This window comes from Egretta garzetta, unplaced genomic scaffold (genome assembly GCF_000687185.1).
Source record: "Egretta garzetta isolate BGI_Z169 unplaced genomic scaffold, ASM68718v1 scaffold115, whole genome shotgun sequence".
Classification (NCBI taxonomy): domain Eukaryota; kingdom Metazoa; phylum Chordata; class Aves; order Pelecaniformes; family Ardeidae; genus Egretta; species Egretta garzetta.
The window spans coordinates 382,613-408,742 of record NW_009259791.1 but is presented as its reverse complement, the minus strand read 5'-3'; positions in this window follow the sequence as shown (position 1 = coordinate 408,742).

Below are 26,130 nucleotides of genomic sequence, written 5' to 3'. Positions count from 1 at the left end.
ACATGTAAAGGTATCTAACCATGACAAGTATGCACATATGATGGTGGCTTGGGGTTTTTTGTTTATTTAGTACCTTATAACTTAGGTCTTTTCACTTACAGATTTTCAAAAGCTTTATAAAAAAGAATTCTTTATTTCCATAAACTCAATAAGATGGAGAGTGTAGGGCCTAATTCCAAAGCCCGTTTCAGTCAGTGACTCTGTCCATTTGGGACATCAGGATCACAGACAGCGAGCAAGATTTCTAAGTGCAATGTCAGAAGAACAAATAGCTCAAAATCCTCATGCTTTCCATCAGAGTTCCCAACTTCCTCCAAACACCTGTTCAGACATTATTTTTTTTTAAAAAAAAAAAAGCCCAACCCTGGTCTGAAGTGACTTCTTTGATGTCACAGGGAGATCTGTGCTAGAAAATGAAGTGCTGCTAATTCTACAAAGCCATTTCCTTTAACACATTCTCCCACCTCCTCCTACCCACTCCGTGTGTCTGCTTCATCCAACTGTTTCATCTCATGAAACGCATGGATCCCTGGAGCACGTCCAATTTGCCTTGCCTCTGTAGTTGAACATTCACATTTTTCCATCCTGTATTGTGTAGTGAGCAGTTCGTCTTGTTTCTAATTTCGGCATGTCATATTCTGAAAACTATCCATTATTCAGAATGTCTCATAGGCTTATTTATCAATTAATACGTGGTAGTATGATTGTTAAATTCCCCATTGGGTGCATTCTCAGTGCACACTTCCATTGCCGGTCCTGTGCTATTTCTGTGTAACTACTGAGTTACTCCTTAATAGATCAGTAAAAATGTTTCTGCACAACACTGAAGAACCAGCTACGGCACCTACATTTAGAGGTTTGAAGGTTTTTGCACTGCTGGAGCCTCTGAGTCTGAGTCTTCAAATGCATCTTGGTGCTCAGCAACTCTTGCAATAACGTTCTTACGTTCTGCTTCTTCCCTGGGGACAACACCAATGAAGGTGAAAGCAAACAAAAGATTGGAAACAGGCAAATTAATTTCCTGTAAAAATGGAAGTAAAACTGTGTGGGATACTTAGGTATTCACCCAGCCTGGCCAAGGGTGTTATAACCTGCAATAATTAAAAGCATTAATTTGACTTTCATGGGAGGAGAGCGCTAGTAATTCCTATAGATAATGCAAACATTGAAGTCTTGTAAAGCGCCATTTGTACTTAAAGAGTCTCACCCCTATGGCGAGCAGCCTTGGTCGTGGTGGGAGTGTGTATGCAAGTACATCAGTAATAAATTTCTCAGATTTTTACCCTGGAATTTTATTTCTCTTGTTGTTTGTGTTGGAGTCGCTGCCAGGGTACACACCCACTGACAGCCCGGAGAGAGCAGGGCAGGGTCAGATGAAAAACCTGCATATGGAGGTTAAGATCTGTGACACTATTTCAAAAGAAAAACAGAGAGCGTACCCAGCTTGGATCTGGACGTATCGGTATAGTGAACGGAAGCTGCTTCTGAACTTTTTTGGACTGTTTACTTCCAGCGATATTTCTGTTTTCTTTCCTTCATGTCAAGAAAGTGATCCCGTGAGCTCATGTTTTGCTAATCCAAACGATTCTGTAAGACAAGCGCTGTGCTTTGCAGCTTCTGGAAGTGCACAGGCAAGCATCTCTCCAGACAAATCATAAGTCACCGCGGCTCAGATCAGTCCCAATATGCAGGAGCTGCAAAAGCTAATCTTATGCTCCCATTTCCCCACTCCCAGGAAAATGAAGGAAAAATCAGGGAGGACTTTGCAAGCATGTGGGCCGTGGGTTGTTCCAGCTATGATGACCTGATCTGAGTAGAAAATATTGACATTCACGTAAGCAAAGCTCAAAAGAGTCAGCATAGATCTTGCTGTTTGATGTCCAACTTCTCATTAGAAGAACAGGACCCATGCGGAAAACATGCTGTCAACTCCAGACTGCTGTTTGTCTTTCTGTGTCAATTTGTAACTATCTCTTTTTCCGGATCTTCATGTATTTCCACACATCTAAATCACATTCACTCTAATAAATAAAGAAAACATCCTGGGGCATCTAGTCTTTTTACTCATCGTTGATGAACATCTACTTGTGACTCAAGAACACTTACTTTGCCAGGCATTCAATTAAAACAGAATGAGGAGCACGCTGATGTGAGCAAATACTTAGACAAATGAGGAGCTCACCATGAACTCCACGAATGTGATGTGTGTCAAACAGCAATCAATAGAAACCTAAACAACAAGAAAAAAGAAAAAAAACAGTGAAATGTAAGTGTGTGGAAAAGAAAATAAGCAGATACTTCTTCTTAGACCTTGAACCTGAAGGTCATATTCTCATAACAAATTTCTGTTAACATCAGAAATAAGGTCATGATCTACTTTATTCTGTACCAGTTACCACATATGAGTAAGCAGAATTCATCTTCACCTTTTACTTTATCCCTCTGCATATTTCCAAGTCTCTCGTTTCAGGACCTATCAAGTGAACTGAAAAGAAGAAAAATCCAATCTCATTTACATGATTATCACACTGTTATCACAGGGACTTGGGAAAGCAGAAACTTGGGGAAAGCATCCTGTTGACTGATTTATGGTGATCTGGTTCAACCATGGAGACATATACTATATTAGAGATTGTGATTAGCTGCAGTTTGAACATCCAAGCAAAGACGACAGTATAAACAAATAAGAATAGAACACCAGAAGAGCCCCTGGCCATCACTGCAACCTCTTCCTCACAAGAGCAAGCACCTAAGGCTGTTCCAAGGGTAAGACATTTAGTCTCCCAAGCCATAAAATCATGACAGATGAACAGAAATGATTGAGAGTGTTTGTCTTGTGATGAGAACAAGGAAATGCACTAGATGGAAATGCCCAGGCAATACCATACCCCGTATTATAGGAGAAGGTGAAAAACATTCATGCTGTTTGGCTGGGACTTCTTCTTGACTTCAGCTTTGCAATGCAAGAAACCTGAAAGCATAAGCAGGACATGCTACCCAGGAATCCTGGACATTTTTCAGTGCAATTAGGGGCACAGGTAAATCCTCTCCAGCATCCCATCTCCAGCTTTCAAGGTGCCTTGAAGCACAGAAACCTTGTCCATCTTAGAAAACCAGCCATCACACATCATTGCAACGTGGCTCTTACTCACTAAGTAACCCGCAGCTAGTAACGGGCTTTTCCAGAGTATGTACTTGTCTCCAGAAACTAAACTATTTACTTATAGCTTTCTGACCACTGAAGTGGATGGCCTGCTCTCTTCTACCTCTCAGCTCCCTTGGATCCAGGCCAGGAAATACAGCACTGGGGATCTCAACAGTGACCTCTCCCCAGAGGGGCGGGGGATTTATATTCTGCCATATAAAGTTACCCCCTCGCCCTGCAATTTACAGCCCTTTTCTCCCCTCTGAACATTAACCTTTTGTGTACAGCCATTAACCCAATTTACTGCCGGTATTATATATGTGTGACTCATAGCACGCACTAAGAATCAAGCATTTCTATGTGGTGCTTTGTTACATTTATCTCCTGGCCGCTTTGCTTACTAGAAGAGGATCCAAGGCATTTCCCCTGAGGCTCTTCAGCTTGCAGCTCCATGAAGTGGGCTCTCATGGTAACGCACTTGCCCATGTCAGGATATAGCCCTGTGGGAGCAGGTGAGAGAAGGCTGCCTGTAGCTAATGACAAAAAAAATACACAACTTTGGATTATGGAAAACGACCCCATGCTAACATTAAATGTGGGTTTTCTGTTCTTCCCTAGGCTGGTGCTCTGGCAGGAACTCATCTGTAGTGAGTCCAAGTGAGGCTGGAAAGCTGACAGAGCTTGGAAATAGAGTTTATAATGAACTGAGGACCATGAACTGTCCCAGATCACGGAACAGAGAAATAGGATAAAAAGTTCAAAGAAAGTTTGTGGGAAGATTAAGCAGATTGAGCTTATTTAGGGAGGAAAAGGAAAATAAGCACAGATGTGGCAACACGCAGTAAAGATGGTAATAAAGAAAGTGGTGACCAGTCCTTTTGTATGGCCTGTCAGGTACTCCAGTGCAAGGTGCAACTGGTGTACAACAGCAAAGGCTTATGTTGGATAACAGGAAAAACCCTCTGCAGATTGCTGCTAACAGGCTGTCTGCAGTTACAGAATTTCTTTTTTAGTAGCTTATTAGGAATAGATTACACAAATCAGCTGCTCCTTCCACATCATCTTTTGGGAGGGAATATGGACTGTACTAGGGACAGGGGATTCATCTGCCCTCGAAGTAACCACACCAGGCTCTCTTTAGTAGGCAGTGGAGAGAGACTGACACAGAAGGCGATGAACATTATTTACATGAAAGGTTGGAAGCATTGTTCCCTGGGGTCACAGATTTATTCCCTTCGATTGCAAGAGTGATGAAGGTGGTCAGCTCTAACCTAGAGATCCACCTTTTAGGTACTTCAACTGGAGCAGATGCCTCCCATCCTTCATGCCTGGTATCCTTTCCTTGCCTTTCTGCTCTTCCTTGACACCAGCTTCTCTCTTTGTCTTCTTATTCCCAGCTTTATCATCCTGCCAACTGCAACACAGAACATTGTCCCACTTCTCGTGCCACCTTGGCCCCCACAGCATGCATCCTTTCCAACCCTCTCCAAATCCCATCACACCAATGAGAATTAAATTGATTAGTGAATCATTTGCTTCATAAAACATTTGGTTTAAAAACAAGATGAATCTGGGGAATCCTGATGGAATTATACACATCTCAATGAAGGTTAACATTTCAATGAGAATGTTAGTCTTTTTTTTCAAGTTTCATCTACATTATTTTTTTTTTCCTTTCACTGATTCTTTTGTACAAATCAAAGTGCATACATGGAACACAGATAAGAATTCATCTAATTTCATTTACATATGAGTTTCTCATCTTAGGTTCCCTTTTTAGTTAATGAAAAGAGGCTAGAAAAATAATGCCATTTTTTTATCTCAGACATCTGTATTATCTCTATATTACCTCTGTGTATAAGGGTCTATTTCCCAAATCCCATATCAGGGCTTATTTCCCAAGCCGGGAAAGTTCTCTGGATACTTTCATACTTATTCAGGAACACACTTCAAATGAACTGAAGTCTTATTGACATCAGCTGTAGGAACCTATGCATATGCCCCATTTTTTCACTCTGCCTTCCCAATCAAGATCTGTAAAGTAATGCCAATCAAAATATTTAGATTGTAACCATTAGGTTTCAGAATTATCAATGTCTGGAATCTGTGCACAGTTATCACAGCACTTCAAAGATAACTTTCACTTGATTGAGGGACCATCTGGAGAGCTGACCATGTAAGAGGTAAATTAATTCAAGATTTGTGCTCAGCAATCCATCTCCTTATCAATTTATCTAAAAATGTAGGTGTCCCTACTACCTGAGAATCTGTATAAGAAAATCCAGATTTTCTATCATGCTGCTCCAACAACGTAAAGAAAACTGTTCTCATTGAAGCTGGAGGATCCTTCTCAACTAACTGTCCTTTTGACATTGCAATATTCAAATAAGTTTTCAATAAAATTGTAGATGTATCTCATATGGATCTTTTTCAGCCAGAGAGGAAGGACTGTGAGCAATCTATAGAAACAAGCTCTAAGCAGGAAAAAAAAAAAAAAATCACAATATATTCAAATAATACAAGCCAGGACATTAACCAGTACTGTAGTGGGACTATTTTCATTATACATATATCTGCATGGACTCACAGAGGTAATTTCTAACCACCAAAACCAATATACAGATACCATGGAAGAGCTGAAAACCTCTGCAGACAACACAGAAAAGGAATAGGTGATAAGGCTGTTGTGGTGGCAGGACATCTGCCATAGACGTCTTTGGTCCTATTCTGCACCACTTGACACAATGTAATGCCCCAAAACACACTGATCCCTTCCCAAAATATTTAAGAGCACCACAAAATATGGTCATCTCGCAATATGATACTTTTAGGCAGTGCTATAACAAAACCTTTAAAGGATAAGAGCCAGCAGCAGACTCTACCAGTCTTAATCAGATGAGCACAATTCAGTGCTCACCAGCCCTGGTTCCTACACATTGGAGGCATTTCTGTGTTTTTTTTGCATAAATCAGCAAGAAAATAAACAGTAAGAAATAGGTGTGTTTGGATAAAGTCAAGTTGTGGTAGGGTTTCTTCGACATTTCCTTCCTGCACATATTCAAAGGCTGGGGGCTACTGCAGAACAAACTATCTGTGGATGGTGCAGCTGAAGTTCAATTCTTGAATTCTGCATTTGTATAATTGATTGTAAAACTTCATAATTCATGCTAAGTTGGTTATTTAAAGATGTCATCCAATCAGGGAATTAAAAAAAAAAATAAGTGCAATGCATTTAACTAGCTAAGATAGGGCGAATTACAATCAAATATACAATTAATATATGAGTAAACCTCATGCAAGCTGAAAATAAGATGTACATATTTAAGGCATGATAATTAACCATTGGAACAAATTACTGAAGCTCATGGTAAATTCTTTTTCATTTGGGAGTTGCTAAATCAAGACTAAATGTCTTTCCAAAAAGATATGTTCAGCTTGAAGTCATTAGGTGAGAAGCAGAATTATTGATGAAAATCCATATTTGCTATTTTTCAGAAAGCCCAATTAAATGTTCATTACAGTCTTCCTTGCCTTAATAAGAATTAGTTTGTTTGGATGTCCCTTTACAATAGCAAGCAACATGAAAATAACCACAAATATAATAAAAATGCTATGATTTTAATATAATATGCACTTATGTGATCAAACTGCCATTTTACTGTTTATATGCACCTTTTGAATTACTGAAGTGACACAGCCTGGAATTACTGGAAGAAAATATGCCATTAAGGTCATTTTCATATACTCAAAAAGAAACTTTGACATTTCTTCCTGCAAAGGATTTTGAGATTGTTTTCATACCAATTTCATCACAAAATTGCGAAATTTCAGGAGAGGTGGATACGCCATGTTCATTTTCTGTGACTAAGCTTGAAATACATTATAGCACATAATGACAATAATAAAATAGATAATACATACACTAAACATGGAGCATTTAGAGACTTGATCTTGGCTATACTTAAGGCATTTATACTTATGTGAGCTATATATCACTATTAGGTATTGATATTGCATTGATTTATTTTTTACATACTAGCCTTAAAAGAACAGGAACTAGCTTTTGGTCTTATTTTGTCTTAACCCATTCTTAGCAGTTGAGCTATTAAAGAACGAGACAAGATCACAAGTGAGAGAACTAAAAGACTGCAAGTACAATGAAATAGCGAAGAAACAAGATGGCAGAGAGTAAGGATATTTGATGAAAAAGATAGAGAAAGGACAAACTCTGGGAAGCACAAATATTCCACAAAAGCATCAGTAACATTGTGGCCAGGCTCTGTGAAGGTCGGGAGGGGGTAAGGTTTCACTGGAGAGGTAATAACTTTCCACTGGGGACACTGGCATGGCCTGGGCTATGGGGAGGGAGATGAATGTTGGGGGGCAAATTCCCACAAAAACCAAAAGATTTTGCTTCATGTAACAAATATCTTGTCTGTCTCAGGATAATTCCTTCATGCTGCAGTTGTTCCCAACCCAGCCAAGTTTACCCCTGTTTTCCAGCCCTGAACTGTTCAACAGTTTTTCAGTTTCCACAAGGCTAACACCAATTAGTAGGCTACTACTGGTTCTCTCCTGAGCCAAAAATCATCCTCTTTATTTACCTTCCGGCGGGCTTAAAATTGTGTGGCTAGCTTGTGATACAATTTTACTTGATAGGGGGGAGAAAAAAATTTAATTCCTCTGTTTAGTTCTGCCCAGAACAAACAGATGTAGGATCACTCCCAGAGCATATGGGTTAAATTAGTGCCTGCTGTGTCCCAGCACCGTCATTTGTCTGATTTAGTGACACTTGTTTTAAACAGTCGGAAGGGGGTCCAGTCAGCTCTGGAGGTGGCTTTCAGCTGGATTCATCCTTAAACAGCGGTCTAATAAAATTCCACTTTTACATTCAGTCTGTGCTGAGCTGCCACCAACGTTGGGTCACCAGGGAGGCATCCCCTGAGATAAATTGTGCAGGTCATAAACTAGCTGCACAATGTCCTTTTGATGATAAAATACTAAGCAGAGCTGACATTTAAATTAGCATCCCTGCATGTTTTCCAGCTAGATAATGATATGGGTAAGACAGCCAACACCTGTGGCACCAGGAGGGATCCAATTCCCAGGGAGCCATGGCCAAAGGTTTGTCATCGTCCCAAACCATTTATGCTGCAACTGATTGAAAATAGGTTTAGACAGTCAGAATCTGGATGCCCTGGGATGTGCTTGGGGTTTACAAGCTTTGGTTTTATTCTTCGAGCTTCGTGTCTCCCGGGACTCAGTTGGCTTTACGGCACTGAGGTCTTCGTGCTGGCCCTAATACCCAGGAAAAAAGAGGGATGAAAAGAGGAGAGAGCAAATAAACAAACACAGAAAATCTCTCTTTTCTGGAGCACAGGAGAATAACTAAAAGAAAAGGTCACGACAAGGGCACAGCGCAATAATTTCTGAGCTTTGGCTTTTAGCAGCGCCTTCCTTAACTAAACAGCTCCCCTTCCCCTCTGCACCAAAATCAGCCCCAGGGTCTATTCAAGAGCTGAAAGCCAGGGCTTCCTCATGTCATAAATGGTAAAATCAACGCTGTTACAAAGGAATTATTTTTCCCCAAGCAGTTTTTGATGGATTACAGCTAGGTGGTGGAGAAGTGGCTGCATGTAATTAGAGACCGGCCCCGCATACCCCCAGCGACTGCCCGACCCCTTCCAAGCACCGCGGGGGCTTTATCTGCACACCCGGCTGCAAGGTGAGGCACCAAGGCAGGGTTATGGAACTTCACACTGCATCAATTTAAATGGGATGTGAGGTACAGGAGCTGCCTCGCCTTCTCCCAGTGCAGCATGGCTCGTAAATATTACCAGGTATCAAGTGGGACTAAATGAATTGGCACAAATCAGCCAACTTTACCATGCTCTGGCATCCATCCTGTAAAGAGGTGGCTGACCCTTCGCCACCGCCTGATTTAATTTGGAGCATGTTGATGTTATTTATGGCCTAGTGGCTTTAACCCTCATCAGACACTAAAACAAGAGTACCCATACAGAGAGTTTCACATTTCAGCCCCCACCGGCTGTAAATCAGCTTCTTCAGTGAGTCAAGAAATCTCCCAGAGATTGTTTCTGACTGCAAGAATCACCTTGCACACCCCTCCTCAGTAAACAAGGGGTGCCATTTGGAGAGGATCCTTTCAGGGCTATCCGCAGGCAAGCCAAAAATATATGTGGGTTTTTTTTCTATTTGAACCTGCATTTTGCATCTTTCCGGCTGCCGTTTCACTGATCCTTCCCTCCAGCAAAACCCCTGAAGCTGAAAACCTGCTTAGCCTTTTTCTGCATCAGGCAGGGAGACGGCAGCAGCTGTCCACTTTGAGAGAAGAGGCAGATTTCAGTCAACTCAAAGCAAGGATGAAAAGTGGAAAATTCTGTCACCAGCGAGTACAACCTCACACCAGGGAAAGCACACGAACATCAAAGTCAGATGGGTCAAAGCACCCGGCTCTGAGTCAATTATCATATTTTCTTAGATATAAATCACACTTCAGACAGCCTTTAAAAGTAATGGCACTTGAAAGCGTGTCCCCGGATTATCCATGCCCACGCTGCACTAAGGCAGGCAGAGGGGTTTAGTACTCACGGAGCAAGCTGCAGGGGGGCTGTGTCACCCACCCCCCCCCCTGCCTACAACCCGTGCTGCTGCTGAATCACAGATTGCATTTTAGCAGGTGAGACCTGTACAAATATGCTCGTTTCTCTACAACAGCACCGTGCCTGGTATCTGAATACCGTTAACGCTGATTTAGCATCCTGACCCTAAGCTGCGCCGTGGCAGATTTCGTAAATATAGCAAAACTAAAAGAAGACTGTAATAAAACATTAAGCACAAGTTGAATAGCTTGGTTAATCACTGTGTAAGTGCAGTTTTATACAGCTGTCTGCTTCCCTGGATTGCACTGGAATAAATCTCCAGTGGCAGATTTGACCCTTCGCTTCTGTGCTTCAGTTCCCGGCCCCCAGGATAATACATTTCCCCAAGGCACAGGGCTGTTGCACAGATATCTAAAGTTAAGATGGGGATTCTCACGAATTAGCTTGATAATATGCTACTCAGAAACCAGAGGAATGCAAAGAGCAGCTGAAGAAAAAGCAAACAAAAACAAAAACAACAAAAAAAAAATGAAACCACCCCACAACTTGGGCTTCAAGGAACACTGCTGTTGAGCTGGGGCTGAACGTCCATGGGAGAGAGAGCCAAAGCATGACATCTTATTTTAATTAAATGAAAGCAGTTGGTTCTGTCTGCTTGGGAGAGATAGTGGGGAATTTTACAGCTTGCTGTAGGATGTGAGCCCTAAATAGGAAGCTGCTGTGGGACACAACCCTGCGCCTAGAATTGCATTAACAGAGCAGAGAGGTGTCTGCTTCAGCCCTGGTCATCGCAAGGGTGCCTGGTGGCTTTGTTTCATTCGACGGTTGATGCTGCAGATGTAAGAAATGAAGCAAATGTCCTCTCTTCTTTCTGCATTTCAGGTTTGATACCGTGGTAGAAGTTTCCAGACAAGGCAGTCACAAGCTGGAGCAGTAAGGTGGGGAGGGAGCAAGAGGAACTGGTAGCGCAGAAAGGGAACAGGGATGATTCTTGAAAACTTCTCTGGAGAGTGATCTCAGTAAAATATTTCTGTGAGTAAGTCTTGCACAGAAGTCAGAGTGAAGTCATGGTGTTTGCCGGTGAGACGAAGCTGGGGAGCAGCATGAATACAAAGAGAATTGGAAAAATCACACAGGAATAACCACATGCCTTTGCAGCCTGTCAAAATAATAAAAAAAGGATTATGCTCTGTAGCACAAAATGATCTCACGCATCTTGGGATGAAAAATAGGGATTTCTGTTTTACAGTGTGAGGTAGAAAGGTGTGATCACTCCTGGACTGAGCCACCGGCCAGACGCAGCCGTGGAAGAGGTAAATGCGACCTGCAGCCACGTCACCATCGGTGACCTATGAGTCCTCGCCTGCTGTGCTTGGGGCAATGCAGGTCATGCGTGTCAAAGAAAGAGGAAACCCAACAGGCAAAGGTGCAGAAAATTTATTCCAGGGATTGATAGGATATTTTATTTCATGCAAGGAAAAAAATAAAATAAGTGACCGCTTCTTCTGTTTAGTCTAGCAAAATGAAGTCTGAAAGGGATGAAATTGCAAATATCTCCTCGGGGATAAACAACAGGGGGGGAGGAAAGAACTGCTTAAGTTAAAGGACAGACCTAGCAAAAGAGAAAGTAGGTGTAAACTGCCCAGAAATAAATCCAGTCTGAAAATTAGAGGGAAAGGCTTCTACCAGCCAGAGCAGCGAGGTGCAGGAGCAGCATCAGTAAGACAAAGAGGGAGGAAAATCCAGCTGCCTTTAATGTAGAGCTTGACGGGTAATGAAAAGAGCGGAGCAGAGTGGGTACACATCTGTTCTTAAAGGGTGAGGAAAGGGGAAAGGAAAGGGAAGGAAGCTGGGATAACTTCAGTTCTCAGAAGACAGTGAAAATGCAAACACTCTCCTCCTTAAATAAATAGTTGAGTGGTTTGTAAATAATAATCAAATAATCTCGGAAAATAGCAAAGAAATGGGTGTCAGCCAATATGGATTTGTTAAGAAGAAATCACGTAAAGCAAATGTAATCCCCCATTATGACTGGATAAGAGGCCTGTGAAGAGGGGAGCAACAAGAGATGTCTGTTTTACTTAAGACTTCAGACAATACCTCGTATGACATCCTCATAAACAAGTGATGGAAGCAGATTCAGCAAGAAATGATCATGGAATTGGTGCAAAACTAGTTGAATAATCAGACACAGAAAGAAGGTGGCATAAGTTTGCTGTTAAAGCGACGTATTGTGCCATTTTCCACAGGGTTTGTAGTCGGTCCTGCAGTCTTTCATCAGTGAAAACCTGTCCCATTTTGTAGCTGTTACAGCAGTGGAAAAACTGCTTTGTGAGAAGGACAAGTATGAGAAAATCAGTGTGGACAAGTGCAAAATGATAACCCTCAGCAAAAATCAAGCTAGTCATATGAAGGATGGGATCCAATTACTTAAGCCATTGCTCCTCAGCACAGTAACTGGGAGACTTCGGCAGACCCAACCAGCACACAAGTTAAACGTCCTGGTGCTGCTAATAAAGCCAAACACCATAGCGGACCATAGGAAATGAGGTACAAATCCTTTGACTCTTCTTAACTGCTGGAATTGCCTCGATTCTCTACATTTAAGTGCCACACTTGAAAGGTGTAGACTAAGTGTAGACAAGTGGAACTAGAAGAACCCATAGAGGTTTACAGATATGTCCCCTGGGAGAGGGGTTAACAGATCTGGAGCTGGAGAGGAGAGAGAGAGAGAAACTGCAAACAAATTCTGCTACAAAGAGGATAATCTATTCTTGACGCCTCTGACAGGAGAGTGAAAATGAATTTTAAATTATATCAAGAAATACAGGCTAGGCGTTAGGATAAATAGTCTAATGACAGGTGAAGCATTTGAATTCATTATCTGGATAAGGTGTGAAATGTGTCTTACATTGGAGATATTTAAAGATAGACCAGAAGAATGCATGCCAGGAACAACATGAGAGGTTGATCCTGGTGAAGGATTGCATGACAAGATGAAGAGCTTCTCAAAGTTCCTCTTTTTCTCTGTTTTCCAGGTTCTTGTGAGACAGTCTGTGTGGTACAACTTCTTGAAAATATGGGGCACTAGACTTGAGGTCCAAATACCAAAGTTCACTTTGGCATATACACATTTGTCATTCATATATAGCCCTTACATACGTTGCCCTGAAATAACGTGGCCTCTTAGTCTTGCAGGAGGATGCAACCACTGTTCTGAAACCAGAGGCATGGGGGTTTTATATCTTTTGGTAGGATTAATCAAAACTGGTTATTCTTCAGCACTTTATTGTGGAGATTATGCATCATAAGGAAGTACTTGTCAAAGGATTATGGTATTACAGAAAAATACTTGATATTTCTCTTGGCTTATTAAATTTGCCTTCAGGAACATTTGGACTGTTTAGGAGTATGAAGGTATTTATTTATTTGGTACAACTTTGTTTCCAAGTCAAAGGGTAGTTTCTGGAGACTAGGCTGAACCAGGAGTTTTATTGTTTTTCTCTCCCAAACCAACCTCAACCATCTTATGAATGGAAATGTGCAGATAAATGAGTCGCCATACATAATTTAGAACATTTGCTTTAACACTGATGAATCCCAGGCTCATTTTTTTCTCTCCTCTGACTGAACACTGATTATCTGACCTTCCTCATGTGAACAGGGTGTGATAGCTTTTGGTCTGATGCAGGAGGAGCTGATTTATCAGAGCATGGTTGCCTCCAGTCTTGTATCTGTGCCTCACTGTGGTGGTTCGACCTTGCAGCAGGACAGGCAGGGAGAGAATGAGATGGAAAAGAAAGAAAACTCGTGGGTCAAGATAAAGGCAGTTTAATGAAAAAGCAGAAACAAAGGCCACGTGCAGTAGTAAAAGGAAAACAAGATTTGATCTCTACTTCCCATTAGCAGGCAATGTTCAGCCACTTACCAGGAAGCAGGGCTTCAGTATGCATAGTTGTTGCTCCAGAAGGCAAAGTGTCATAAAAGATGAATGCCCCCCTCCTCTTCCTTTTGCCTTAGTTTTTATATCTGAGCTGACATCATATGGTATGGAATATCCCTTTGGTTGGTTTGGGTCAAGTGTCTTGACTACGTCCCCTCCCAAAATCTTGCTGCCTTCCAGCCCACTGGTGGTCGTGGGGGAATGTTGGAGACACAGCCCTGATGCTGTTCGAGCACTGCTCAGCAGTAGCCAAAACACTGGTGTGTTATCAATCAGCCCCTTTCTACATAACAATAGAAAGCACAGCACTATGCAGCTTGACCCAATACACTCACCACCCCACTCGCTGGTATCAGAGGTTCACTCTTTGCAGCAGTTGTGGGCAACAGCACTCTTTTGGCTAAGGGGATGGTTTTGCAATAACCTAGTGCGTGTCTGATTAGCAAACTTTCAGAAAGGTGGCAAATGCTGTATGACCCCCTGCTGTCTGCGTAGCCCTCTACCAGCAAGGGAAAGGCAGTATCTTTTCAGAGCCTGCCATGTGAAAGGAAAGATTTGGAGCATCTTCTCCTATACCTAATTCCCTTCCATCACATTTCCCACAAATTAAATTCTCCAATATAACCTAAACAAGGAAACTGAAACAAACAGCTTCGCAGTATGACTATAACCTATTTAAGTCATTTTAAAGCCAGCAGATGTTTTATAGCCTGAGATTTTCAGCACTGTGTCTTTACAGACCTCTGCTACTCAGCAGGAGGCTCAAAGTAGGCCAGGGGCTGCAGACAATTAAAAATTAAAACCTTTCATTACCAGTCACCAGGTCTCCAGGTCATTCTGACGCTTAAATGCACCTTCTGTCACTATTCACTCAGGGCAGTTCAAACTGTGATGGCCTCTGCTCAAAGCCTTCAGAGCCAGCCAGCAGTGGCCTGCTGCCAATGGTCACTTCTTGGGAGAAGACAGAAAAAAACTACTCAATCCCTTCAGCGGCCTGTGGATCTGGTAAAACGTAGCAGAGTTCATCCTCTGTACCGGACCTGAGAGATGCTCCAGCAACTTGCTTGTCTTCATTGTCTATCCGGACCTACCAGTAACACTGTGAGCATCAGCAGTTCTTTGGGCCATATCGTCCTCCTCAATTCACAGGTTTCACATGAACCCACGTTGTCTTTCTAACACCTCACCTGTTATAAGTTGCAGCACCAACTTTCAGGGTCACTCCTGGCATTTCATGATGCGTTGGCACTTCTTATAGGGAAATTTTCAGACGGGATGAAGGATCACTTGCTAAGGCCATTCATGAAGCTCAGGTCAAGCATTATCGAAGGGAGGATTGACTTATCCCGATCATTTCCCCTGGCGCTGGCATGCCACAGACAACACAGTCTCACCAGGGTAGGATGATTTCCTGATTCTGAAAGAAGTGAAATGAGGAATGGTTTTCCCACCCAAACTCAAAACTCAGGTGAAGCGAACCAGCCTCTTGGTTAAAGAGCTTGTTATTTCCCTCATTTTTCACATAACTGTTACTCTGTTGAGTATTCCTTTCATTTATCTTTGTTGTTGCCACGCTGCAGCATTACAAATTGCCATGACCACAGTCTGGCTCATCAATTTCTATATATGTCTTGCTGATTTTCTACAAGTGAAAGAGCTGGTATAAGAGAACTAACTTTATACATGTTGTTAAAAATAGAGCTGAACTATTACATTTATCTATGAATCCTAGAGCAAATTTCCACCAATGTTAGTGTTTTCACATAAGAGGCTTAATTGGTTTTTTCTGCTGTTTTTAGCCTTTCTCAGCTCATCAAAGATCAGCCACAGGTGGAGATGGAGGATGAGCCCAGTCTACTGGTGGTTTTCCAGAACTGAGATCCAGCACATACCTGTTTTGTGTTTCTCAGCACAAATATGTGTTAAACAACTGCCCAGTTCAGAGACTGGAATGGGTTTTCTCCACCTTATATTGACCTGAACCATCTGTATGGGTTTTCTTTTTTTCTTTCTAGAATATTTACTCAATTAATTACCTCCAGGGTCTTTAGGATCTGCTTGCACAATCTCAGGACATGGCTAGGTGCTCATTTCCCCCACATGCTTATCTGTACATTAAAGTTGAAGCCTGAGATCTAAAGTTTACTGCAGAGAACTGGGAAAAATGTAGTGACCTATGATGGGAGATCTGGTTATAATATTGACATTTTTGGTCCATAAAATATTTGCTGTGATTACATGGGATCGATTCAATGGCCAAAATATCTTGTCAAGCCCTACATTCCTTATTGTCCCATTCATGGGATCAACGTGTGTGTCAACTGGCAAATGTAGGACATGGTTCTCAGGCTAAACTTCTTTGGGAAATTTACTTTCTTAATGTTAAATTGGAAAATTGCAACACCGACTACCATGAATGTTAGAAGATGCTCTTTCAGGTGAGGTCACTATCAAGGCTTGTAGTGCAGACATGTGTAACTGTGGAAACAGAAGGAAGGAATAAAATGAACTTTGTATTCTGATTTGTTCTGAGCAGATTAAGCATGAGCAACACCTAATTTTTCCATTCTCATCATCACAGAATCACCTCTGGAGGTCATCTGGTCCAATCCCTCTGCTCAAGCAGGACCACACAGAGCCAGTTACCCATCATCTTGGGGGTATTTTCTGATAAGAGGCTTCTGGCTTCAGGAGCTTTAATAGGGACATGCAATGGGTCAGGTGCAAATAAGAGTTCAGCCAGATCAGTGGCATCATATAGCGATCTGCAAGTCAGTTCCTGGAGTTCAAGCACATGCAAAGCAGTGATTGACTTTAATGATGACTTCAAAATATAGATAGAGGACCATAATCTTGTTTTGAATGTTCCTGGCTTCAGCATGTGGCCCACATGCAGTGAACACCAAAGTAAACCCTTTGTTTGCTATGTCATATTTAATGTAAACACTAAATACTACTCATTTCAGTATTTCCTGGTACTCTGCAGCTGTCTAAACATGTAATTTTATGTTCTAAACCAACTGATTCAGAATTTATAAGTAGGTTTTTAGTAATGAGCTGCCAAGTGTGAAATGATTTTACTGGTTGTTTAAATGAAAAAGGAGTGACTATCGTGACCCTATTCTTCGTGCTTTAACTCAGCCTCCTGCACTGCCTTTTCAACAGAAGAACAGAGCACGTAACCGAGAGCAGAGAGCAGTGATGCTGTCTGTAATTTCTCCACCAGGCTCCCCCCTGGTATTTGGATTTTAGGCCCTTGGGTTTAAAAACTCACGTAGCAAAAAGATAATGGCACATTATTCATTCCTCCGTGCCTCCCTGCCCCATCCCATGTCTCCTCCTTTTGAGGAAAAATGCAGAAATTAACTTTTAAAAACAGTGCCTGAATCTAAAGTGGAACTATTGACTCATTTTTCATTCATTGTGGTCTTGCCTTGTGTTAGAGGGAGATTATTCCCAAAAATCAGTTATTATCACGCCATCCCTCCCAGCCCTTTCCCAAGCATCTTCTGTATACTGTTGCACTCAAGCCTGTGTGCAACGGCTCTTGCACAGGGGCAAGAGTCACTAGGAGCCCTAATCTTTGCCAGCTGAACTTGCCATTGTCCACTGGCAAAATAATTCCCTTGGTTATGGTCCTTAGTTCCCAGCCCATTCTAGGAAAAATGTCCAGGTTATTGAAAGCCCTGCCCAACACACAAGAGATGCAGCCAAGGTATGGTGAGATAACTAGATATGCTGGAGGAAGACACTGGGTCTACAGAGAAGGCCTTCATCTTGATATAGTGCCCAGACCAAATCTGATAACCTAAGTGGGTACATCCTTATTGCATTTGAATCACATCAGAGAATGGATGCCAGCTCCTGACCCAAGTGGTGTTGTCTGGTTCATGTCCACATTGCTCACAGTAGCACCATCTGGAGTAGACTGGCTATGCCCACACTTCATCTAGGATCTCTTCTGAGCCCTATGTGGTGTCCCTGTAATGTTCATCCATAATTACCATTTGCCTTCCATCTCAAAGTGCCCCAAATAACCAGAAGGCTGTGGTCACAGTGAGTTTTTTCATAGCATGACGGCAGTCAAGATGGCATGTTCCTGCTCCAAGACACAACAGGAGTGTGTTTGTGGAGAGGGAACAAGGCCGCGCTGGGACAGTGCTCGGGGACTGCCTAGGGGCAGAAGGACCCAAACTGACGTGATCTGTGCCTACACTGTGTGTGTGGCAGTCACAGGATGTTATGCTCATTCTTAAATAATGTTTCAGTTAATATACTGCAGTCAGGAGATATAGGAGAGAGAAAACCGTATGGTCCTGCTATTATTTATACTCAGTAGCTCTAACAATAGAATTAGCACATGTATATTACTAAGAGCCAACATATCTGTGGCAGCACATCAAAACAATTTTGTTTATCTGGTCATCTTGTGCTTCAAGGCTCTTAGCTTATTTAAGCATCTTTTAGCAACCAGTATCACTTAGTGAGCAAGGATGCCTGTATTTTAAGCGAGTTTCATTACTTCTTTGCTATATAGTCTAAGCTCTTACATGCTCACTCAGAGAGACTCTGGTTGGAGATAAATCAGGGAATGCTTCCAGAACAAACTGTCATTTCTGCTTGCTTGTCATTGGTTCTTTATTGTAATCCTTATTTGTTGCAGTTCCCTGCAGCAATTTCTTTACTGGGATTGCTTTCTGGTGAACATTTTCCTATGAACTTCGGCTGCCACAGAAATCCCCCATCACATCTGCATTCCTGTGCCATCTCCACCCTTCTCTCCCAAAGCTGACGGGAGAGTGAGGGCTCTAAATTTCATCTGGTTTTTGTCCGTTCCTGTTCCCTTGTCTGTACAGTGCAGGGGAACGCACCAACTGTACATTCTTCACAAATAACGTGTGGTGCCCACTCCAAAGCCTGTTAACCTAACGGAAAGCCTGATCAGTTTTAATGGACCTGTTCCTTATTTCACAAAGAAACAGCTCTGATCTTCACTAATGCTGACTTCAGTGGAAATAAATTGATGTGCAACAGCAGAGGATCTAAATTTTAAAGAAAATGGCTTGTGAACCGGGCACTGCCTCTGTCTGTCCCCCACGTATAACTTGACCACGATGTTGGCAGTGCCTTGTGCCTGCTGCCTCCAGAAGCAAAAAGAGCTGCACTGCAACCATGATGGGCAAACAGCAAAGGGAAGGGGGTGAATAAGCCAAGACGGGCCTGATGGATACAGCTCCAGCACTTATACCCACAGCAGCTATTGCTATTCCTTCGGAGCAACGGGTGCATATAACCTGCCTTTTGAGGCTGGGGTTTAGGCTAAAGGGAAGTCAGCCTCTTCATAAGTGGAGATCTTCTAAGCTCACCTGCTGTGTGAGAGACCTACCCCCAAAGAGAGATTCGTCTTCTTTAAGGGTGCAATTCTACAGATGCTTTATTCCTCCCAATGCACTGGGTGCTGGGGAAGGGGTTGTTTCAACAGCCCTCTGCCTCAGCCAGCTATTCCTTTTTCTTTTTGTCATTGCTAGATCTTCTTTGACTGCTCAGTGTCCAAGAAACTGAGCTGGCTGAAACCAAACCAAAAAGAAATGCTAAACCCCCACCCCCCCAAAAAAATCCTAAAAACCAGCAGGGGTAATTCTCTGCCAGCTCAATTCCCTGTCCAGATTCCCCATGAAAATGAGCTTTAGCACAAGGGAGTGGGCACGACTGTACAGCCAAAGGGAGGAGGGGGAAATAAGACAGCTTATTTTCTGCAGCAGTTGAGACTGATGTATTAAGGAGACTGTAAAACAGCCTCTTAGAGCAGATGAGATAAATCCCCCTCTGGAAACACTTTAACGACTACAGAGAAAGCCCACACAGACTGTTTCAGCTCGAACAATTAAATCTTCAGTGTCTATAATGAGGTGAAATGGATCCCACACATGAGAAAGGAGATTTCCAGGGCACAGAAGCCCTGTGCAAAGCCACTGCTTCGGATTGCATGTAACCCAGAAAATGAAACCCCTTCATTTTGTTTCATAATTCTAGGGTTTGGACCAGCTAGAACTAGTGAGCTTCCTCCTGAACATAAAATAACCCTCATAATTGCAACAGCTCCAGTTGGGAGTGATGGAGGGCTAAGAATATAATATGTCCCTGTTCAGATCTATGAGAAAGTTGGTGTGAAAGGATAGGCTTTATTAGTGTGGCAGGAAACCAGACAGAAATAGGCCAATTATTAAAAAAAAAAAAAAAAAAGACTTTTTTCTCCGGAGTTTTCCCCTTCTCACTGGACTTTATGTAAGGAGCTGCTCACTCTGAACCAGAGGCAAAGCTCAGCCTGACAGAAGACCTTCTGCCTGCTAAGTCCATGGGGACATAGAAGAGACATCACCAGAATAGCAATGATATCGCTATAAAGGTTTTCAGCTTTTCCTTCTAAAGTAAATGCATTCCTGTTTTTTGAAGCCAGCAGAAAAGTACAGAAGCATTTTAAGGGTCTTGTGTAAACAAGCAGAGGCTGGGAACTTTGGTATCAGCAACGAGGGCTCCTAAGAGATCTGAGGGATGTTCAGAGTCCAGAGGTGCCACCCTCTCTCCCCATCCCCCAGACTGAAAGTCGCATGGGTGTTAACATGGGGATATAACGGGCGACTGGTGGAGCAGTCTATTAGATAACTTAGAGGATTAAATCTGCCAAGGAGTTGAGTGATCTGGGTCGGGAGTAGAATCATAGAATCGTTTAGGTTGGAAAAGCCTTTTAAGATCATCAAGTCCAACCGTTCCCCTAACCCTGCCATCACACCACTAAACCCTGTCCCTAAGCAACCTTGTCTGCCCGGCTTTTAAATACCCCCAGGGATGGGGACTCGACCACTTCCCTCGGCAGCCTGTCCCAGTACTTGACAACCCTTTCTGTGAAGAAATTTTTCCTAATGTCTAACCTAAACCTGCCTTGGCGCAACTTCAGACCGTTTCCATCCTATCATCCATTACCGGGAAAAGGGGGCCGAGCCCCACCTCGCTCCCCCCTCCTCTCAGGCAGTTGTAGGGAGCGATCAGGTCTCCCCTCAGCCTCCTCTGCTCCAGACTAAACACCCCCAGCTCCCCCAGCCGTTCCTCATGAGGCTTATGCTCCAGACCCCTCCCCAGCTTTGTGGCTCTCCTCTGGACATGTTCCAGCAAGGCAACATCTTTCTCGTAGTGAGGGGCCCAAAACTGAACACAGTGTTCGAGGTGGGGCCTCACCAGTGGAGATTAAGGAGAGCAGTAGGAGGAGGGGCAGATATAAATCGAAAGATGTACCCCAAACTCAGGCTATGACTGAGCTGTTTAATTACAACAGCTTACAGTGTGCACTTTTTTGCAGGTAAACACCATGTCCAGGTACTGATTCAGAGGTTGCTTCATTATCCCTGAAACCTTGGTGACCACCCAGGCTTCAACCTCCTGAAGATGAATCCCAGTCCATAGACACACGTCTCACCTGTCAGCCCTGACCCAGTACGGGTTCACAGGGACCAAAGCACATACAAAATACACAGAACAAGAGAGCAACCTTCAGCAGTTCCCTTGTGCTTTCTTTCCTTGGCCCCTAAATCCTTCCCCTACTGAAAGGCACTTTAAGCCTTGTGCCTTATCCTGAGACAAACACTTTGGTCTTTCAGCTTCAGGCTTCCTGAGGTGTGCGTGATGTCCTTTCATTAGCCAAAACTGTTTTATTTTCTAGGAAATCTAGTTGGTTACAAGTATGTCAAAATTAAAAAAAAAAAAAAAAAGGAGAAAATAAGCAAACTGTTTAGCCTTTTTCCTGAAAAATTGATGCTTCCATAGTAATTTTTAAGGGGGAAGGCATTGGAAGAGAGTACTGGGAGTCATGAAAGAAGTCTGGACCCTGAAATAGGCCCTATTAATCTCAGGATTTGCAATTTAGGATTGATTTAGGTGTGCCTGACTCAAAAAAGATCCTCATAAGGACAAGTGCTCAAGGCTGAGGCAGCATAAGGTATTTCTTAATAACTTGGGGTTATCATAGGACAGCTTGGGGAAATTTAGCCTGCAGCTAGTCAGGGCTGGATAGTCCGAGTGCAGTGAGTTAGCTCCATCCCAACCGACGGCATCACTGCAAATGAGCTGAAGAGGCAGATGGTGCAATAAAGCAAGGGGGTGGGACAAGGAGTGGTAAACATGACTTTTTTTAATGGAGAATTCAGCTTAACCCCAAACTTCAGTGTTGAAAATGAGGGAAGAGGGGAATTGATGGAGAAGGGTGACTGACACCAGCCTGGACCATTTGCCCTCTCTTTTAGAAGGAAGCAGGGTGGAGGGAACAGTTAATTTTTTTTTCTCCATGGAAGACCTCAGAAGAAATTAGCTGTTTAACAATATTATCCTCAGCAGAGACAGCTGGTGGATTCCTGTCAGACTTGCTTTATGCAGACACTGAGAGTATTTACAATGCCACAGGGAAGAAATCAGCCCCGAGACTGACTCTTCCTGCAGCTCGGCAGTGGTACCCCAGAAATAGTGCTGATGGCAAATGGCAGCAGGGAACTCTCCTAGGAAAAGCGTGGGCTTGACAGAGCAAAAATTATTTCAGGAGGCATCTAAATAAAGAAGGCTAATCCTTTTCTATGAAAGGGGAAAAAATATCGGACAAACTCAGTAATATTATTTTTAAGTTTATTCGGGTAGCGTCTGAGCTTAGTGCAGGAGGGTCAGCCCTTCTGGAGGGACTGGAACCAGCAGTCATCTTTAGAGCAATGTTTTGGAGAGATTGGCTCCCAGAGCCTGCAGGGATTTGAATTACATGGCAGGAGTTCATTTCCTGAGGACAAATATAATTCATTACCCAGATATCTAGCCCTAATATTTCGTGGTCTAACTCCATTTCAGTGAAGATTTGAGTCCAGTGGAATTATACTGGCACAGGAAAGGGGCTTCAGACTAGCAGCTCTTACTGCTAAATGATAAAGAAGCAAAAATATTCTGCCTTTTCCATCTTTTTTCAAAAGTGTCTGATCCAGAACTGGCAGAAGTCAACAGGGAGTTTTTCCATGGACTTCAGCAGATGTTGGATCATAACATCCCTGGGAACTGGAGCACTTCACTCATTTACCAGCCACTTTCTTATGACAGATAAAGGAACTGCAAATGTCTGAATTTATGGTAAAAGTCCTCACCAGCCATAAAATGCAGATAACTGAAAAGCTGCAGCAGCTCCTATAAAGTTACTGTAGCGAAAGTTGAGATTGCTGTTTTGGGGTAAATCAAGTCTGTGTTGTCTTTAGCCATTTCAGGTTTTAAAATTATGGTTATTTTTCCTCTTTTTATTTCATAAACAAGGAGCAGTTGTTCTGTAATAGGCTTTCTAACAAGTAATGAGATCAAGGTAAAATGAAAGTTAAATATTGCTCCATTCCCTTGGCACCGCTATTTGAATGTTCCCAACATTATTAATGTCAAAATACCTTGGAGTGAAATAACGGCAGTTTATTTGATATCAAGAGGGGTTGTTTTTCTTTGCTTGCTTCACTTAACAGTGGATTGAACAAAGTAATGGGGAATAATAAAGGATAGGTCCAGCTAAGTGGGGATTGCTCGCGGTTCAGAAGCAGAACCAGCAGCTCAGAGCATGGATGAGGGCACAGGGAGGAGCCAGGCAAGGTGGGTGCTGTGGTGTACGGGCTTTGGCTCTGTCCTCTGAAAGAACTCATGTCCTCAAGGGAAAAATCTCAGGATTAGATCTGTAAAGGGCCCTGCTAAAGCTTTTTCCAGCTCAGGGCAAGGTTCGGAAGAGGGCAACGGGTGGTGCTGACCATCTACCAGCAGAAATCACCCATCTCCTTTCTCTCTGAATTGTGGAGGCGGGGGAAAAGAGACAGAATCCTAAATCCATTTATAACTAAAGACATGTCTGCAACAGGAGATATTTTCAAGTCCATCTCTGCCTGATTTAGAAGGGAGGAATGAGTCTGTGTCTTCCACCTCCCCAGGCAGCTGTTCACCAGGCTGCCAACGCAGCCCAGAACAAGATTCCCTTTGTCTCCCCAGTTCAGGTTGTCCCAGCAAGTGTAAGAATTAAATATTAATTGAACCAGAGAGACGAGAGAGAGCGAGAGAGAGAGAGAGAGCATAAGCAATGCTATCTGGAGCAGCTTCGTGGGGAAAGGGCGAGGGAGGGCTCTCAGGGGCTGGCGATGCCCTGCCTGCAGGAGCAGACCTGGGTCCGCATCCCTGCTTCTGCAGGTGAGCGCTCTGGCAGCGAGGTGCTCGGGTATGCCCCTGCAAAAATAATATCTGTGAGGATGAGTGGAGCAAAAGCTTCACCACTTAGCAGCAGGAAGAAACGGTGAAGACGTTGTGTCTGGGGAAAATGTTGGAAGGCAGGAGGGGATGTCAGCCGGCACGGCTCTCAGGCATATGGATAGAGGTTATGGTGAAATGCTGCCTGTTCTCTGCAGGGCTACCCTGCTCCTGGCCAGGGATATCCAAAACGGAGTGCCCTCCACTGTGAAATATTGTAGCTGTGCCACTGCCAGATACTTTTGCAAAAGATTTTAGGACTGGAAGTTAAGAGAGGGAAAAAAAAAAAAATAAACAGCTTGATCTGACTGAAACACCAAAGTATGGTAAAAGCATAAAAGTCCAGGAGTGATCAGCACTGGGATAGGGAGGTGTTTTTCCTTGAGAAGGCTGTGCCATTTTTGTGCAAGGAGATTTGGACAGCTCGTGAAACGGTACATTCATAACTCCAGGCAAGGAAGCATTTTGGAGCTTGCGGAGAATCTAGGCAGCAAAACAAAGGCTTGGTTCTGGCAAGGTAGACCCTGGATTCAGTGCCGCAGGTAACAGAGTCACTAACACATGCCAGTCACTTGGGTAGAAAGACAAGCAAGGCAACTTGCTCAGAGTTCAGTGCGTGGCTATTTGGCAATTAGTTCACACTGCTGCATCTCCAGCGCAGTATTAAAAAGGAGCTGGATTGCAGGTTTGCCTCTAGGGGATGCAGCCAGAGTTTTAGTATACCATGAGTAAAGGTATACGCTTCCATACCTTCCAGGGTGAGGCAGAAAGAGTATTTAGGGGATGGTCTTGATTTTATCCAAGACTATTTTCACCTGGATTGTGGGAGTGCTCCTAAAAGAAGGCTTTGGCATTTGTTGGTTATATAGCAAAGTCTTACTGTTTGTCAGGGATTTATCTGAGTTCCAGAAAATGAGAGCTGAGAGGAACTTGGTGTCAGTATTGTTGCATTTAATATCTGCATTTTGACTGTAAAAGAGCAAGCAGTAGCATTGCCAGTAGCGTGGAAGCTCACAGGCTCATAGCTACAGGAGCTGCTGCCTTTTCCACAGCACTAAAAACAGAAAGGAAATTATGTGCACAGAAGTTAAAAATTCAATAAGAAAGTTGATTTTACTTTTGCAGAGTTTGGAGCTACAGCTGAAGAAATGTAGGGGATGTTTGGTTGTACCAACTGTTATTTATGATGGCTGCGAATTAATTAAATACCTTCTGCATTAATCCCTTCTGGAAATACAAGGCTTTCCTATGCCTTATGTCTTTTTAAAACTTATAATACAAAACACAGCCCATAGAAAAATATATGGACAAACATAAATATGAGGGTTTTTTCCTTCGATGCATCCATGCAGCATCAGTATCTATAAATTTATGTTATAGCTCTACTGCCATCAAGTGATAGAAAGATTTTTTAGTGAAGATATCCCAAAAAAAAAAAAAAGTAAGTCTGTGTAAGTTACAGGAGCTACTGAGCTCTTACACGAAGTGAAGCATATTTAATATTCCTCCCTGCGTCTTCCACATGCGTGGTATCTATGGTTACCCATGGAAAACCAAAAAACTCTTTATGAACTGCAACCTAAGAAAAGGCAAGGACCCTAATTAAAGTACACGTCAAGATTTAATTATTGTTTGTGGGTAGCAGAGATTAAAAAAATCCATGTGTGTGACTTTTCTTAACTCTTGCCTTGCATAACATGCAGGGAGCAATAAGAGCAACTGCTTGTTGCTACCATCAAAGCTGTTAGGGCTGGGGACCGCCTGTCTGCCATTTTCCTTCCCTTGGCTGCTTGCTAGGGACTAGGGATGCTCTACCGCAAAATATGGGCTGTTTCAGCACAGTAGAGGGCAAAAGCTGAAGAGCAGTCTGATGGGGGCTTTCAGTACTGAAAGGGGGCTTGTAAGAAAGATGGGGGCAGACATTATAGTAGGTCCTTTTGTGATGGGACAGGGGGTAATGGTTTTAAACAGAGGGTAGATTCAGACTAGATATAAGGAAGAAATTTTCTATGACGAGGGTGGTGAAACACTGGCACAGGTTGCCCAGAGAGGTGGTAGATGCCCCCCATCCCTGGAAACGTTCAAAGTCAGGTTGGACGGGACTCTGAGCAACCTGATCTGGTTGGAGA